This window comes from Thermobia domestica, chromosome 5 (genome assembly GCF_964235325.1).
Source record: "Thermobia domestica chromosome 5, izTheDome1.hap1.1, whole genome shotgun sequence".
Lineage (NCBI taxonomy): Eukaryota > Metazoa > Arthropoda > Insecta > Zygentoma > Lepismatidae > Thermobia > Thermobia domestica.
This window is the reverse complement of record NC_137458.1, coordinates 153,702,675-153,722,717: the sequence shown is the minus strand read 5'-3', so window position 1 is coordinate 153,722,717 and position 20,043 is coordinate 153,702,675. Positions and strand designations below refer to the sequence as shown.

The 20,043-nt window shown below is 35.1% G+C and overlaps 1 protein-coding gene across 5 annotated transcripts in view; it reads right to left on the bottom strand.

The window, feature by feature from the left end:
• Positions 1–20,043, bottom strand: part of Lmpt (four and a half LIM domains protein limpet) — a 934,906-nt gene that overhangs the window by 227,375 nt on the left and 687,488 nt on the right. The window lies entirely within an intron of this gene.

Below are 20,043 nucleotides of genomic sequence, written 5' to 3'. Positions count from 1 at the left end.
TATTGGTAAAGAGGGTGAATTTTCGCTTAATAATAATAATAATAATAATAATAAATCGACCTATTCTATAGTGTAGGGTAGATCTACATAGTTTAACTTCAAAGATGAATAATAAACTCAATTATAAAATGAAACGGTCTTGAAGAAGTAATTATATCTATATATTTACTTCTGGATGTTGTAGTATACAATTTCAGTTCATTCGAAAACCGTTCAATATTTAGAGCAGTGGTTCTCAATCTACTTCCTATCGCGACCCCCTTTTTATCACATACTCTTGCCAGCGACCCCTTTATAATTTCTGGGTTGTAATAAACCTGTGCGGAATTTTTAATATACGGTACCTATTGCGGAGATCTCACAATATTTATCTATTTCTATAATAGTAGAATCTATTTCTTGTGTATAGTGGATACAGTAACTTCCCTAGAAGTGAATGGATTAAAACCAAATTTGGTCAATTCACTCATATTACAAATATCAAATCCGACCCGCCATGTTGTTTTAAAATAGAGGCCGTTTAAAAAATTTAAAACTTCATAACTCCCTTAATTTTGGATCATATGTTTTTTAAAAAAACGTTGAAAACGTTTACCTGTTGAAAAAATTTAGTAGACCTACATTTGTTGTTCCTAACATATGTATAATAAAAATATGCCTATCAGAACAAAATTCAAAATGTTTTAAAATATTTTCCGGTATTAGATTCTAATTATATTATCTCTTCCGCTTATCTTCGCGACCCCATGAAACCCTCTCACGACTTCCCTAGGGTCGCGACTCCAAGGTTGAGAAACCCTGATTTAGAGGTAACTACACAAGAGAGTTGGATTTATGTAATAATATAGAGTATCTTCTTGAATTGCACAAAACAGCATAAAACACAGGAAATGAGATCAATATAAAACAAATTAAATTAAACTGTCACCTTATATATCACACAGAAATATAATAACGTCCAGACAAGATATCTTGTTGAACAACATCTAGATATCTACGTTACTATAACGTGCTAAATTCATCTCATCTTTCATGGAATTTAAGAAAAAAAAAAACGATTTCTGACAGCAGAACTGTACGCTTCACAAGATATGGTGTATATATAGTAATTGTGGCTATAAAATTTTTAGATGATCGCAATAAATCAAACATTTCTTTGAAAACAATACGATCCACCACAAGGAGAGGCACGCTGGCTCAGAGGTAGGGCAATGATCTCTGATGAGAGAGGTTCCAGGTTCGATTCCCGGCCATGCAACTTCGTGGGAACAAGTTCGTGTCCGTGGGTTTTCTCGGATTCTTAATCATATATCCTTTACTGATCGATTGATTAAGGTTTATATCCTAATGGGCATAAACGTGGGGCGTAAAACAAAAATCATTTCGTACAATAGACCATGGAAAATAAGCAAGTATTTTGGAAATAGAAAAACAAACTATATTACGGATCACATGTCGAGCGTGACTGCATTAACACCGAAAGTCAACAGGGAAGACGTAATAAGATGAGAAGTGAAAATAGCCAGATGTCTCGCTTCAGAATACTCGAAAAGCAAAACATCAAGTTACTCAGCACTACCATTATGACAGGAAATTTTCCCTAGGCACTGCGTAGTTCCAGCGACCCACAGCTTAAGTTGGTTTAGTTTAGTATAGGTCAACATATTTCAGATAAGTTTTGAAATTAACATTGACAGTCATACTTTGTACTTAAGTATGAATTAGATTTGAGTACTATGGATAATACACTCAAAGCTCTATTCGCTTAATAAATATACTGAGTTACAGGAGTAAAGAAAGAAAACTTACAGCATATATATTTTTAAAAAGCAATGGTTTTAAAGACATCACAATGGCGCATCAAAAAAGTGGCGGTGATTGGACATTAAAAGTGAGGGGGCAAGACATAATCTGAATATTTGTATACCAATGTTAGTTTTCCTGTTTATTTCTAACTTTTTGTTTGACGAAAGGTTGTATAGCTAATAGGATACTATCCTTTTCAGTTAAAATACCGTATATAGTATTTCATATTATATTAAGTAAATTGACAAGAGCAACGGAAGTAAGTACTGGCCCTTTGTACTCTTAAACAACGAAAGTGCAAGAAGAGATTTGAATCGTTGCTTAGGAACATCTTAAAATTCTGTCTGGAAAATTGTGTGATTAGATTATTTAATAACAAACTTTAAAACAAATGAATAGAAAGGATAATATTAATCATATTAATGAATAATGAGGCTTGTTTTGTTGAAGTTATATTGAAACTGGGGATTAATGAAGAACTTATATTTTTAATTCCACACATGTCGTTAAATGTATCTTATTACTCTTAGAAAATAAAAGACAATAAATAGCTACAACAAGCATATGCTACATTTAAAGAAGTACGCAACTGCAATATTCATTTCTACGGCGAATACTACATGGCATCATTTTTTTCTAGAACCAGTAATACAAACAAAAATTTTACATTTCCAAATGAAACTATATACAATAAGGCGTCACTTCAAAAAAAGTGGGGGCAACTGTCCCCTCTTGCCCCCCTAATTGCCGCCCATGCGTCAAATTAAAGAATAACGTACACACCCTAATCAAAACCTAAATAATCAAAGTAAGTAAGAAAATACCAACAAAATTCAGTAATATGAAAAAAAAATCAACGTATACATGCTAGCACGCAGGTGCAAACCATCTTTTTCATATTATCTTTGTTAACAACTTCAGACTGAATAGATGTAATTTTACTTTCGTAGAGAAAATATAATTTTCCTTTGCAAACATGAAATTATTTTTTTTAGTTTAACATACCATGACTTTATCCCTTAGGCTAAGGCAGATGCATGATTAAGGTAAGTGAATGATGGTGAAAGAATTGGTAAATGTGGGAGGAAACGGAAGTATACCGTGAAAACCCACGGATACGATGTTGTCCCCCCACAAGCTTACTTGGCTGAATATCAAATCAGGGACCCCAAGAACCAGAGCGCTCTGCCACTGAGCCACCGTGCCTCCCTGTGTAACAGTGGAAGTAAAGTGAAATCAGGATTACACTCATGTCATATACATATATTTTGACAAAGAACAGAAACATTACGGCGTTTCCCCTGTAAATTCACTGAATTCAATCTTGTATTTTGAATACTCGCTAAATAAGAAATCAACCAATCAAGGCATCAGATTAGATACGACAATGGGAATAGTCATTGTTTTACTGTGCTTTAACTGCAATATGTTAGTAACAATCGTGTATCTCGCATTTTAGCAGTTATTTTAGAAGCTCGATCTCTTTGTACAGGGCTAACACTGCGTCTTTATACCACCACATTTCCTCTTACTTGCCATGAAAGATTTCTTAGTGTTAAGTGAGGAAGAAAAAGAGGCGTTGATGAAGAACCATCCTCCGTGGTTGGAGGATTAAATATAGCTTCTCTTCCTGGAGGACTTGGCATCAGAGGGCAAACAGACAAGACCCACATTTCACCTCCCGGATCTGGTTTCACGTAATCTTTTGGAATACCTTTCTTTAATTTTGAATCACCAAGCTAAAAGCAGATGCATACTCACTCAGATGTATGCATTTACATACTAATACAACATTTACCTATACGCACCTCGGCAGGGACTCAATCGTTAGATTTAGTTATGTTTTATTATTAAGACTGGAAACACTACTTGAATAATTTTATATTTAAGCATCTTGTAACACTGGTTCATAATATGCAGTAGTAAACATTCTTACGTCGATAATTATGATTATTTTTAAGTATCCATTTGAAGTTTATTAACTTCCTGACGCTACAGCGTACAGGGGCTTGCTCCACCAAATGCTTTTTAAATAAGTGATATGCTCTACTACAGATCGGACCCTGCCTTTGTTATTCCTGCTTTCTGGATCAACTTATCGAATTTATATTTCATAATTTGCAGTAATTGAAACTTCACCAGTCGACCACACCTCTCTTTAACCATTTCTTTCAGAAATTGATGTAAAAATCTCGCAAGACTAATGTAATCAAACTTTCTCCTTCGCTTGATCGTCACTCGGAAGAGCTTTGTATTCCTGGACGTGCCATTTCGTGTAAGAACAATTAGAACACAAAGCTAACTGTGTGACAGGACCGAAAAAATCTTGTTCATTCATCTTTTACCTAAATGTGTGTTTATTTTATTTTATTTTATTTTTTATTTTTTTTTAGAAAAGTGTTGCGGTCTAGAAATAGGCTCGCATTGTTTACAAGACGAGCACATTTTGAAATTTGAGACGAGATTAGAAATATTACAATTCTCGTCTCAATTTCGATCATTTTTGCCGATTATTTAAATATACGCTATTTAATATTAATGTGCACAGATGTATGCGTGTATGTATGTTACAGTGGAACTGACGCGCAACGGAGCTAAAAAAAAAAGAAAAGAAAAAAAAAGAAAAAATAGCGGAAACTTGGTCTTAAACGTAAACATTATAATGTTACGTGAATTTCTAAGCAGTCGTAGACACTCGAAGTATGAATCCCTCGTCTTGCTAACAATTCAGTTTACGAAGAAGCTTTGTGAACATTCCTTCCCCCCTCAACTTATGAACTATATTTCGGAATACGAACGCACACACACACACACACACACACATTAACCTGTACTGACAATGCAAAGGATCCAGGAGTGCTTTCGCGAGTTTTTCGTTAACATTATTTGTCAGAATACTGTCTGTGTTCAAAACCTACTTTTCTTGCATTTTGTTTTTTGTAGCTTTTGAACACATGTCCCTCATAGGCCTACCGTTCTGTTTAATTTAGTGTTATTTAGTTGTCTTGAAAAATTATAACGTTTTCTTTTTATGTTCATCACCTAGAGGTGTATAAAAAATCAATACCATGTTTCTGTGGCTAAAATAGATTAATTATATTTACATTACTTTCAATGGGAAGAATAGTTTCGATTTACGAACAGTGTTACAGAGTGGATTAAGTTTGTAATATAGGATCCACTGTACTTGGACCTGAACTAACGGGAAACATGCGCCCAAGAAAGTTAAACGAGCACATCATTCTATGAAAGAGTTACTGTACACAAATCTTTGTGTTATGGATGTTTTAAAATTGATTACTGCAGTTTGTGTTAAAATGACGGGACTAATAGGATACAACTCATTGTATTTTCAGGGCTAATTATCATTTGCAGTGCATAACTAGCGGCTACCAACCACCATAACTACAATTTAAACACGTAGAATGTTATATAGCGACAAATACATATTGTTCCCAGGTGTGAAAGGCTGAATTGTATCCACTCAACGATGCTAAAATTAATGCTTGCTAAATACCAGAATCGAAACAAGGGCGACCAACTCTGGAGGTCCTCCAGCATTAGGTTCCAACCGCGTTGCTGCACTTTGTTAGCAACACAAACATAACAACAAGTACAGTACTGTATGTATTATATAAACACATACATGGTTCCAAAATAGTTTGCATGCAACAAATCATTTGTAACCAACCATCAACAAAAGCAAGAATGGGCTCACTCTTTAACTGTTAATTGCAGGGTGTCAAACGCCACAGTGAAATAAATAATGAACCGTTTACTCTATGCTTTTCACACCTTCTTTATCATTCTTATGTTTCAGGTCCCTGTACAAAGCCAGTGGACAACAGTATGAATCGTAAGACTGTTTTGAAAATCTAAAATTAGTTCTTTTTGTTTTAATTGGTAACTGAATATAACTGGAAAAGAATGCCAAAGCTTCATAAAATAAAATAAATTTTCTTAATTTGTTCCTTTTGCAATGTACTTCTTTGAGACTAGTTATGCTTAAAAAGTGTTTCCTACTCTTCTTAGTTATTATTATTATTATTATTATTATTATTATTATTATTATTATTATAAAATGACATTTCTGGTTTTACACCGATGTTATGCCCTTTAGATTAAGGAGGACGAGTGATAAATGAAAGGTAATGATTATGAACGAATCTGTGGAATACGAAAGTGGGAAGGGAGGGGAGAAGAAAACCCACGGACACGATGCTGTCTCAACGACGAAAGCTGCGTTTATTCGCAATTGAATCGGTGAGTAGAAAAAGGAGAACATTCCAAAAAATGAAGGATAACATTCCACGATAACATTTCTCTATAAGTAAATATCCAATCCGATTATGTTTTTGCAATTTTGGGAAATGAAAGGTCTTAACATACGCTACAAGTCTTCCATACAGATATTTTTACGTAACAAATGGTATATCCGGTAAGCAGTTTCACTTTTCGTTTCTCAAAAATAACGTGTTGGGGAATATTCTCCTTTTTCTACTCACTGATTCAATTGTGTGTTATCAAAAGTACAATTCCATACGACCTTCTGCAACAATACATTGCCACCAGATTGTCTAGGTATTCAAAAATGTTTGCTGGAAGTGTACTGATTTTGTGACGTTAAACACATGAACTTACTTCATATTTTTGTATTGTGCTGTGTTGTATTGCTAAGATTAGTTTCCCAACCGACGACGTCAAAGTGGACATTTCATTCGAATATTTTCTTATAATATTTAACTATCATGATACTTGAAAGTTAGCTTTTCTTTTTGGTACTTTACAATTGCTGTTTAATGCAGTTACTGTTGTATGCGGCATCCTCCGAATTGATATTTGGTCTTTAAGCGTTACTCTCCCGTCTACCAATCCACTTACAGCGACGTTGCCACATTGTGATATGGGAAAACCGATTCGGCGGATATACTGTATGCTCATAGTGCGACGATAACCTTACCAATATGAATTTTGTCTGAATATTTCAATAAATTTCTCATCGGAAGTTTGGCAATACCGCGTCGCGAGCTCAATAATTCACATGGCAAACGTCAATTCGGGTGCCACGTGGTATAACAGTGAACTCACTCCTGTTGGTTTTGTTACGAATAATATGGAACTACCAGTCAACACGACCATATATAGAAACTGTTCAATAAATACAGAACTTAATTTAAAGACACCAATACTTTTTGATTAAGATTGCTACCTAATAAACAAGATTTTTCATCCTCTCCTCTCTTCTCCTCAAACAGCTGCACTAGGCGTTACCTAGGAGACGTTATAACTACAATAATATAAAGCCGTTTTGTTCTCAATAAGATTTATTTGATCGTCATCTTTGGATTCCCCTCTATCCGTCCCACGAATTTTGCTCAGGAAAGGGGAGGGTTATGACGGCAAGAACTGCTTGTGGACATACACAAAGGAAGTGACGTCAGAAAGAACGATTTCTTTAACAGGGCTAAAAATTGTTTCCACCAACATGCAATTGAGTCTGCAGTTTAATTAAATACAGAGTTCACCATTACTAACTCTATAGATCTCCAAGTGAGAACGTGAAGTAACAAATCCCTGGACAGATCGGCAGCAGTTTACATCATACCTGATGCAGGGATGAATGTAGGGTGATGTAAATTGTGCTCTTATGAAGGGAACTGAACTGAGGTAAGGGGAACAAAGCAACCAAGAAACTTCGGTCTTTCAATAATCCATTTAAATTTTATTATTGGGATACCAAACGATCATTGGAAGTTAGTTCATTAAAAAAAAAAAAGAAAAACTTTAGATGCACTGTCACTCACTGCTGAAGCGCTCACCTCAGACGTATATGGTCCTCAAATTGATCCCAAACCATTGTGAATTTGCAGTATACAACATCGTCCATGACTTTTCCCACATTGGTTTGAAATTTAATGTTCATTTTTGTTCCTAGGTTATGTGCGACATGGACTTACAAAGCTTAATGTGGAATCCGAATCACATGGCATCCCACCGGGAATCGAAGGCGGATGTTCCATGCAGGTGGCACATAGGTTTATTCAATAGCCACGAGGAACAAGCTTCTCCCGTTTCGTGTCTACTCTTTTCATTCAACCAGTTTTTTTTTTTTTTTTTCTAATTTTTGTTCAGTGCATTGTCTGTCTCCTTTAGCCTAAAAGAACATAACTATTTGATTATGTTAAGCAGAAAGATTTTATTTTAATAACTAATCAGCCAGTATTTAGGAAGAGGAGAGAGAGAGGTTCATGCTTTAGATGAAACTTGATTTTTGGTCTCTTTCTAGTGTATGTTTCTACTACAACATTATCATAGTTTTCTTTCTATGTCATGCCAGATAATTGTTGGAATACTGATTGTAAGAACAGAACAACTTTACTAGTAAATGGACAAAATTTATTATGTATATGTTTATTTACCTATTTATAGACAAAAAGTCTATATAGAGTCTATATTTGGACTCTTAAACATCAAAAACGAGGAGTAAACAGGAAAGAACAGACGATCACGCTACTAGTAAGAAGTACCCACGCTTTCATAAATTCTTATTTTCATTTTTTATACTAATTTGGGAATACTAAATAAAACAAATGTATTTACTTTAAAACATATCCATCTTTGGGGCACGAGGAAAATTACTCCCATGTTAGTACCCCCATGAAGTACTGCTTGTGCCAATAGTAAACGTGTCCACACTTCGATACATTTCTAATTGCCCTTTTTATACTACCCTAAGCATACTGAACCCAATAAAACTATTTTTAAACATATTCGACCATCGGGTGCCTAGAAAAGTAATATCATTTAGGATATAAATACATATCCCAACTTTGAGGTAATTTTTCTCGTGACTCCATGGACAAATATCTTTCAAAATAATTCCATTGGATTTAGTTTCCTCAAGTTAATATAATAAAAGCAATTACATTTTTATCCAAGCGTGGGTAATTTTATTATTGGCCTAGGCGGTAGCTCAAATATCCCAAATTTGAGGTAATTTTTCTGTGATTCCATGTTTAAAAATAGCCTCATTGGATTCAAATTTGTATAGAAAGTACAATTAGAAATTCAATCCAAGCATGGGTATTTTTTTACTAGGGGTATGATCGTTAATTATTTAGGGATGAAGTTTACCTAGGGTAAACATTTGACGGTACCACTCCAAAATTCGCTTGGTGGAATTGAAAGAAATGAAAAACTACAGACATGGCGCCTTTTGGGTGTGAAACAAAACAACTCTTTAAAAAAAATAGATCTGTTACTAGTATAGCAAATCCAAGATCTGATAGTATGTTTATTTTTTACGTGAGCTAAGTTTTGCGAAATAATTACTTCCACGTAAAGACCATTCTTTGAAGTGTATTATAAAAAATATAGCATAGAGACAAAGCTGTCAGTAGAGGATAAGAATAGTTAAGAACAACAACATGTCGCATTCATTATGGTGGCCGCTGCTCAACATTGGCAGTACATCGTCCTCTGAAAACGCGCCACATCAGTCACGACTGCAAAGAATGGGTAAAGGCATTCGCGGAATCCACCTTCATCCTCTGCGGGAGATGAGAGACTAGCTGTCTACAGCTACAGCCTCTCAAAAGACTCAAAGTACGGGTAAACACATCGTGTAATTAGCTCATTAACAAGACAAATGACCGCGATAGAGAACAACAAGATACTTTCTCCAAATACTTTCCGATTGACTAGTCACTGGCCAGATAACAACGACTGCCAAATTGCTTTAATTTGTCCTTTTCAGGGACTATATACGTCCGTGCACTGACCTACCAAAATATTTATCGTTTGTATAATACTATAAAGATCTGCTGTAGCGTAGTCGGCAAGTGCGTTTACGTGCCGGCATAGATTCGATCCCCGCTGAGGGAAGAATTTATTTTCCGTTCTATCCTCGTTCCACTGCGACTCTGAGGTTCATCAAGCCTCTTTAAAATAGATAACTGGAACAACCTGTAAAAGCTTCTACTTTTACACTGATACAACTGTAACAAATAACTGTAAAGTGTATCAAATGATGACAAAAACATAATTGTTGAACATAGTTCTGAAGCACTGCCGATCAATCTAATTCGTTCGCCATTACAACGTAGGCAGATCTATGGAGGGGCGAAGGACTCTTCTCCCCCTCCCCCGCAGCGGCATAGACACTAGTGTTGCAAAAGCCCGGAAAAAGATAGAAACCGAGAATCTTTCACCGTCCTCCCTGCAGTCCGTCCTGGATCCGGAATAATTATAATAATTACATCCAAATCTATACCCACTATGTATTGAAGGATCAATTTAATTAATATGAATGGAAAAAAAAATCCAAAGTTGGACTGACCTAATATAAAATAGTCACTGTGAAATTCAACATAAAATTGATGTTAAAATTGTGGTCAGATCTCGCCTTTTGTCTTCTAATAATAACCCCTTTGATACACCTTATGCAGTCATCAAGTGTGAAAAACAGAACAATCAAAGTTCCAACAATTTTTGCCAAGAACTCTGGCCAAGCGAAGTCTAAAATGCGTGGCAAACACTATCTAGCACGTAGGTCGAATTATAAATACATCTTCTACGGTTTCATTTTGCGCAACAGACATAGAAATTAAGTATTAAACACAGTCGCACTGGTTACATAATGTAATATTAAAATTTCAGTGTATTTTATTGCTAGCTCACTTCAGAAAGCAATATCCGAAGTTTGAGTTCTGCTTTCGGATAGTAAATACCAACTCTTGTGGTTTTTAGCCGTAATGAATGCAAACTTATATTACATTTGTTAATTTTGCAGTATGGTTTTACAAAACTGCAAGAGTATGGAGAACACAGTGGTATAGCCAGCAAGTTGTTCCTGAGGGCATGATTTTTGTTTTAAGTGGTCGGGCTATTTATATACTAAAAACAAACCAGAAAGCTTCCTTCAGAATATAAAAACATTTATAATTCACCAAATATACATACATATTATACACGTATTATTATTATATTTCCACGTTAGCTTTTGAAACGTTTGTCTTGACAGTGGGTGAAGTTATTCATAGGTTGTAGGAAATCTAAGAGGAACCAATTCGTAAGGACACAAAAACTGTTTATGAAGTCCATTTGTATGACGTTTACATTGATATTTTTTTAAATAAAAAAACTAGAAAAATAAAAGCTGACACTGGCAACCCACAGCGAGGTGCAAGAGGACAGTTGTCTTACATTTGGTTTTCGAAGCGTGTTCAGTTCCTGGAAATACATGTCCAGGAAAATTTGTATATGTTTACATTAAATACTATAGAACTATAATTTATTTACTATAGTTAATGAGCGTATGTGCGTAATTAATTGTTTTATAATATACATTTATACAACATCCCTGAATCTCACACTGTTATGCAATAGCATAATAAATACATTCGCAACTGCGTGCATCGAATTAGAGTACAAAGTGGATGATTAATTTCAATAGTTGTAATGTCTTGACATACTTTAAAACTTAACAACAACAACAACAAAAAAAAAAATGCTTCTCTCATATCCTATTACGTATAAACATTCTTCATTTCCTTTAGTACTAAACAAGTTTAGTAAACATGTAACAGACGAACCTCATTTTGGGGGTCCAAGAAATCATCTGAGGGCTGGGTTCCCATTTGTGCTCAGTGGTTATATCCATGGGAGAACGGTATACATTATTAAAGTAAGATTCCAACCTGTTAGTATCCGAGATGGTACACTCAGTGTTGAACTCACGCACCTAAGCCTATATAGGCCTACGTTTTAAATAATTTTTATTTCGTTGTTAATAACAACTGATACTTTTTATTCTGCTGGAACAGTTTATTTATTTATTATTTATTGTATGTAAATTGCATTTATTGTTGTTTATCGTCTTCTAGCAACGACGCACACACACTACTCATAAATTTTACGAAAATATCTTCATTGGGGGAAACAAATTTGTTTCAAGCAAACAATTTGTTTAAGTCAACAATTTTTACTTAAAGGATTGGCTGTTAAAAAGGTTTATGTTGGACACGACAGTGGGTATGACTATGATTAGTGATGGGAACACATGGTGCAGAAAACTTTTCCAGAATCCAAAAACCACCACCGCCCAGATTCATTTCGTTTGAAAAGATAAAGGAGAAAAAAAATCGCAATCTGTAACAAGAATTTAGGGTATAAGAAGCGGAAGTGCTTGTTGACCAAACATTAAGGAATATGTCGAGGATAAAGTAAGGCACTTATCATTCTGAAGGTTGTGCTCCAGCGTTGGAATCCCAGCCAAAAATCTCCTCCCCGACCGTCCCTCCTTCCAGACCTGATTTCCAAACGGGCAGTGCTTATAAAACACCCGTAGCTAAAATGTTCTCGGGAATTCATGTCGTGAGTTCCTGATTTGAGACGCGCTAAATTTAGACTCTATAACCAACCAAGCGAGCAAGCGAGAGACCTGCTCGGCGTCTTGCATGTTCACAAGCATTAAATGAGCTTTAAAATACCATCTTGATATTTTCTTCAAAACACCAGGATTTACGAACAGAGGTGTGTTAGACAGGATCCACAAAACTCAATGGACAAGAAAATTAAGTGTTATATGACTTACTTCTTTCTCTCTAATTTTTTTCGTTTACGAAAATTTATTTTTAATTTTACTTCTTATGATTATGTTCTTTAGGCTAAAGAAGACGGATGGTTACACTTTGTAACACACATTTTGTCCTTGAAGTCTAATTGTTATTTTCTATTAGCTTGTGTTGAAAGAAGACAGAAATGCTATATTTTTTTGAATAAACTTTGTTTTGTGACGTATAGGACGAATATGGGCTTAAAATTACCTCTATGAGCTATGTAATTTCTAAGATATTTGAAGTTCGTTTTCAGATTACTTTCCCATCCCATCTAGCAACACTGCGCGGCTCCCGTATGGCTGTCTTACGCTGCAATACCACGGATTTAGAAAGAAACAGTTGACCACAATACCAACTGATATTTCTGCATAGTGTACCCATCGAAATGACGAAATGGTAAAATGTACCTAAATTCATATATATCCCAACATTCCTTTGTCCATGACCCCAGTTCCACAACCTCGAATATCCTGATCCCTCTTCCCCCAGAAACCGAATAACTCTGAAGAACATGATTCGTCAGACATTGATGATAAAGATATGACATATGGACTACGCGTGTGATTTTCTGCCAGCAGAAAAGTACTATCTAAATTAGGAAGATTTTGACGATTTGATCAGAGATCTTGGTCTCAGTAAAACTAATGGTGAACTTTAAACTTCAGGACTGAAACAGTGAAATTTAGTAGACAAGTCCGTAAATGTATCGTTTCAGAGGTCATGTAGCAAGCCATTTTTGTGTTTTTTCACGATGAAAGATGGACTATGCTCCTGCAACAATGTCATTAAATTGTTGGACTCAGTTGGTACCCCCTGTAAACCTCATGAGTGGCGTCTTTTCATTGATAGTTCCTCTAAGAGTTTGAAAGCAGTGCTTCTCCAACAAGTATCCGTTTCTTCCCTTGACTCACTCTGTACATCTGGAGGAGGAATAGAATAGTATGAAGATCCTATTGCAGGTCCTTTGTTATAAAAAAAATATCAATAGGAGGTTATAGGAGACTTTAAAGTTATCGCAATCCTAATAGGTCTTCAAGGTGGTATTACAAAGTTTCCATGTTGCTTTTGCCTGTGGGATAGTAGACACTGGTGCACATTACTACAGGAAGAGCTGGCCACTGCGGACAGATTTTTTGGTGAGAGAGGAAAACGTGAAATGTGAGCCACTGGTAGACCCTCGATAGGTACTAATGTCCCCACTGAATATCAAGTTAAGGTTAATTAAACAGTTTGTTAAAACTCTTAATAAGGAGTCCGCATCATTCACATATTTAAAAGGCATGTTTCGCCAACTGTCAAATGCAAAGGTAACAGCCGGAGTTTTCACAGGCCCACAAGTGAAAAAGATTGTTCAGTGTGAAGTATTTCCTTAGGTACTCACCACAATTGAAAGGAATGCTTGGAAAAGTTGTGTGCAGTGGTTCAAGGATTTCTTGGCAACCATAAAACAAAAACATATGTGGAGCTGATAGATAATCTGGTAGAAAGCTATGGTAAAATGGGATCCAGGATATCCCTCAAAATTCATGTTCTGCATTCACATCTGGAAAAAATTCAGGAAAACATAGGAGCGTATTCCGAAGAGCATGGGAACTCTTTCGTCAGGACATTTTAAACTTCGAACGTCGGTATCAAAGACAGTACAATGAAAACATGATGGGGGACTATATCTGGTCGCTGATTCGTGAAAGTGATGTACCATATAAACGTCAATGTAGAAAAAGCACAGGGTTTTCAAAATAATTGTGTTCAAGCTATGAAAATGTTTTGCGTCATAACATTTATTGGAACGCAATAAAATATAGTTTTCGTGCCAGCCACTGTCAGCAACAGCAATTTTCACTGAAAATGAAGTTTAAATGGTTCAGTCTCTTTGAAAAGCACACATATAATACATGTGTAAAGAAAACTTGTTTCATTCTGCTCTTTAAAAATGATCTTTTTAAATTTTCTATTTAGATAATAAATTTTATATTTTGAATCAGGATTGCAAAATATTTCTCCATACCTATTAAATATATTACCGTAAAACTTTGTGGAATAATTACTTATAGAACATAAGTATTTTCTAAGACTGAGTTTCTCTGAATTGTCTTATGTACAGGATCACTCCAGAAGGCCTCGAGATGTGATATTTTTGTTTTTGTAGGGAAATTTTCCGAAAATTCTGAAATTTTCCTTTTAGGACACACCCTGTATGCATATGCGTGGTACTATTTGAAAGTCTGTTTTATTCTAGAGGCAGACGTATTAATCATGCTTATCGGATGAATAGTGTTGAGGTAGTAGCAACTTACTTAAAATTTGTGTGAAATGCGGGAATGTAAACAGGTTTAAAAGGTCAATAATCCAACCTATTCACTACAAAACCAAAGTTTAAAGTATATAAAAACCAATTTCCATCATATTCGGACAGTCTAAATTGGAAAATAACAATATCATCTCAAGGACAAAACAAAAGTTAAATTGTGTTGCATAGTGTTCCTGAAAGTGAATGATTATGAAAGATTTAGTGGAATGAGAATGTAGGAAAAGTATGGGAGAAACTTGACAAAATCAGGTACATAATGTATCCACCACAATATCACATGTCCTGGAATTGAACCAGTTAGCTCTTGCACCAGAGGTAAGCATTCTACCACTAAGACATCATGTCTTTTTACTGATTTTAAAAGTACTATCCTTAAAGTTTGTTAACAAATACAAATGATAATTTAACAGATATCTTGATAATTTAAAAGAGAGATGCATAATGTATTGCATATACTACAGACGTATTATCGATTACAGTTGACGAAAAATGCATAATGGATTGTGAAGGATTCAGATACCTGATCATTATCCAAATAAAATACATCATAGATTACGTACATGTAAGATATATGAATATTCAAAGTGGGACCAATCAACTGCTTCAGTCGATTTGTAAATCTTGACATCTTTGAGTTTAACGTCTCACAATTATGCTTGTTAGACTAATATAAAGGAGACTATGATTAAAGCAAGTGAATAATGTTGGAATAATTGGTGGAATGAGAAAGTCGGAGAAAACGGGAGTACCCCGGAAAAAACCCATGAGCACGATGTTGTCCACCACAAACTTACTAGGCCGGGATCGAACCAGGGACCCCATGCACCAAAGGTAAGCATGCTCTCTACCACTGAACCATTGTGCCACTCATTCAGTGCCTTTGTATTCGACTCAAGAATCCAACTGGGAATCAATTTAAGGTCACGCACACAAGAAGTATACCAGTTACCTACTTTGCCACGAAAGGTGCTATTACGCAGATAGAACACAATAGTTGTGGGAGTATCCGTACCCTGATAAAGTATTGAAGTTTTTAGAAGATAATAACCATTATTTCCAGGAAGAGACATATAGGGCTAGACCATTAAGCCTAATTCTAATCTTAGTGTTCGATCTCTTTGCTGTTTGTGCTTACGAGATGACACAAGACAATTTTTGTAATGAGACATGATACAAAACAGAAGAGTTTCAATGAAAACGAATGCACTTTCCAGGTTGAAACATCACTTTTTACGTCTCCTTTTTGCGACGAAACAGCCCCAGCTCTTGTTTCGTAGGCAAGTCTATTTCAAACACAACAACTTTTCACAAGATAAATTATTAGCACCTATGAGCTACAGTCTTCGTTCTTTTTGTAATGCCGCCGGAAAGGAAGTTTGCTTCTCTCGCACAGAATGCACTGGTACACTTAACTAGAGTGGCATTTTCAGGTTTCTATTTCTTAAAATCTTAAAATAAAAGAAAATTACAATTTGCTAACATACAGAGGTAAATTTATACAGTCTTATTAAAACAGCATTTTCCTTTTGTATGGAAACTTCGATTTAACATGGGTCATAAACAATTTTCATTATAAATATCTCGAGTCTATTTTGAAAAACATCATAATAGCTTAATCTAAAGATAAGTATGTTATCGCAGCTGTACCGATAAGGAGCTTCTATACCGGTTAAAAGCTTTATGGACATACTGAAGTTTTAATTTATTACAATTTCCTTATGAAGTATTTGGTCATTAATATAGTAAATTGCAGCTTCAACGAACTTCTTGTTTACACTGAACTATTGTGCCAATTTTTTTCCACAATAAATACATAAAATTATTGAACCGAGATATGCAGGGTAACCCAAAAGTAGGTATACAATCCCATACTAACCGGCTCATGACATTTTATATAATTTTCTTATTGTTATTTATTCAGGTAGCGATTTAGTTTCTATATTATTTGTTCTTAACCTCTCTTCAGTCATACCTTAAGCTTGGAAGAGAAAGAAGCAAATAAACTAAACTAATTATCTTAATAATCTAAAATGTCATACTTTGTAGGACTGTATACCTACTTTTGGGCCACCCTGTATAATAAGAAGTATTTATAGCTCATGTTAAATTGAAACTGATAATCCATACTAGTTGCGTCCTATCCTGTTCCCTCTCAAGAAATGCCAGACCAAAAATGATATTCCTTATTTCATTATCCAGTTTCCTTTGTTTTAATAATACCTCTTTTTCTTTGCATCATACCAAAAATCTCCGAAAAGCAAGAAAGGATTTATATAAATAGGCCTATATAGATATACAAGAACATACGTTTCTTCTCTATTCTATCTGTGTGATATGTGTTTGTGTAGGCGTATGCATGTGTTGAATTAGAAAAAACTTCTTTACTCACGGGGAGAGGTGATCCATCGGGTCTGAACCCCCCCCCCCAAAAAAAAATCCTAGCTCAGTATACATTTGTACACTTTTTCAATAAAACTACACATGTTTAACAGGAAATGATTGAAGTAGCAAGAAAAATTTGATCTTACACTTCATCTGTACTCCTCCTCTTATACAAACAATCCAGTTCTATGTCGTTTTTTTCTAACAATGTACGTGGAAGTATCTTACAATTACTTATCGTTTGTTTCGGGTAGAGAATAATACCCGTTCAATACTACATAGACGTAGAGGCTCGTAGAATTGGACCCTTTCCCCCAAAACCTTTAACCCCTTCCAACAAGAATTTCTGGGTTCGCACCTGATCGAGTGCAGTGATTGCGCAGGGAAAGCAAAAATGAAACAGGGCTACGACATGGGAGAAGAAACCAATCATGCCAACAAGAGGATTTTTAAATTCACACTGTAAAGCAGAGTTATTATTCGTTAATAATATCAAAAAAGTTACACCGCATACCATAAAAAAGTGAAATATTTCACTAATTTTAAATGGCATTTATGATCTCTGAAATTGGACTTAATAATAATAATAATAATAATAAAATAATAATAATAATAATAATAAATAGAGTGTCCCTAGTCTTCATCTAATTTCAATGTTATAGCTTGAAAATGGTTGATCGTATTGAATGAAAGGCATAAGTACTCTTTTCGCTATATTGCAGCATTTTTTTTTTTTTTTTTAATCAATTCAGTTTCTCAAAAGTGCTCCTCTCTTATCGGCCTACTAAAACCGGACATGCTTCAAATTCATTGCAAGTATCAAATTAGTATTGATCTTCATTGAGCGAAAAATTGTAATAAACAGGTTTTTTTTACAAGGAGTGCGAGTACGTGCGTAAAGAGTATATGTGTCACTGTTAGGAAAAAAACTAACAATAATGTGATGAGTAACAGTAATTTTGCTACATACAATATGCAATACATAAATAATTTCTCCCAGCAAACTAACTTAAAAACTCAATTATTACTGGCAACGAATCATATACTTTTCAGCGCTGCACCTTTTTTGTTCGATTTTCTCGGAAACTTCTCATCATAATTTGCTCACAAAGAATGAATATTTGTTCAGGTCGATGTAATCTACCGACTGATGTGTTTCTTATATAGTTAAAAGACATTAAAATCTAAGCGTTAATGATAATTTTAGGTTACATCTCTATAACCATACCATATATATTGTCACCTACCTAATGTTATAGTGAAGAACTTAATAAGAGTATACTATAACTTCAATTTCATCTCAGTAAGTGGAATGATTCTCGTACGGCGTCAATTTTTAAGTTTACATTTATTTATTTATTTATTTTGTTTTGAAAACTACGCATGACCTTTTATTCAGCAGTAGTAAGATCTATTGATTGTTTTAGGTCTGATCTTCGGATATTTTTTTTTTCCTTAGTTAAATGAGTAGAGGATCCAAGGATGGTTGTTGAAAAACTCCAACGTCACCTAAAGATCACAATGTGGTGTGGTAAGACATTCACGAGAGTTGTCGGTCCATGCGTCATTCGAGACACAATGAATCCAGAACGGTATCTTGTTATACTTAAAGATTATGTTTTGCATCCAAGTGGGACAATTACAACGATCTAATCTTTTATGCAAGATGGGAACCCGCCTCATTTCGCATGTCCTACTCGTGCTTGGCTCGACACTCACTTTCCAGGACGTTGGTTGGGACGTCATGGCCTCTTGAATAGGCTAGCAAGGAGTACTGACCTAACGCCCTACGGCTTCTTTCTCTGGGAGTGAACGCAAGAGGAAGTTCATCGTATAAAATCAAAAGCTCTTGACGAATTGGAGAAGCGATTAGCTGAATTCTTGCAATTGTACCGCTGGTGTATCTGCAGTAGTCTATCGCAAACATTATCAACCGTTTACGAAAACTGGTGGATAATGGTAGTAGTTATGTGGAATTTTAGCAATGCACAACAATTCTACCATTGTATGAAACATGTCTTTTGTTTCGTGAAAATTAGTTAAGTATTTTAAAAAAAAAAACAATTTTTAATAGGGAGTTAATTCTTGCCCACCCTGTAGATTCAGCATCCAAAAAGTAAGTTTCATCTCCCCTCTTATCCGCCTATGGAAACCGGAACAGATAAATCTACTTCCGGTTACAATATTGGACCATTATAATTTGAAATCCCGTAGTTTCATAATATAAAACGGGGCTCACTTCTTTTCCAATTATACGTATTCCATTTATCACCACTCACTACTATCTATCATTTCAACTTCTTTAGCATACAAGGCATAATCATGGATGTCCAACTACAACTTCCAAATCAACATTTTTCGGTAAAGCGTTAAGACGAACGAATACCATCTAACACATTGCATTATCATGATCAGTGCAACACTAATTAAAACACTGCTCTCAAAATGTCAGTTAATGCAGAGTTATGTAACAGTACGGAAAGTGTGTCGCTCATCTCTTTTCTAATGTTATATAGTTTTGGCAACGCCGCAAGACGAAGATGTGGTTCCGGATTGTTTGTAGAGCCAATGCCAAGTGAAGATGGCCGACTGAAACAACTTGGAAAGTCCAACTAGGAACAGCAGTATAGCCAAGTTATCCGGTAGCTTATATAATTGAAAGAAAGAAAAAACTAAAAGATGTTTCCATTTCTAAAATTAATAAGAATTTATATATCTGTCTCTTCGATGAATTTATGTCTAAGTGTCACGCCCAGTGCAGAGGGAGTCAGTCTTCACAGATATCTTCACCATCTTTTTCTCTCTCTAACACACTCAAAAGCAGCTGGTAAAATGATGTAATATTTCATAAAATTAAGCAAAATAGGTCTTTTCCATTTGAAAAATTTCTATCATCCACAGTTTAAGACATACTCTAGGGATAGC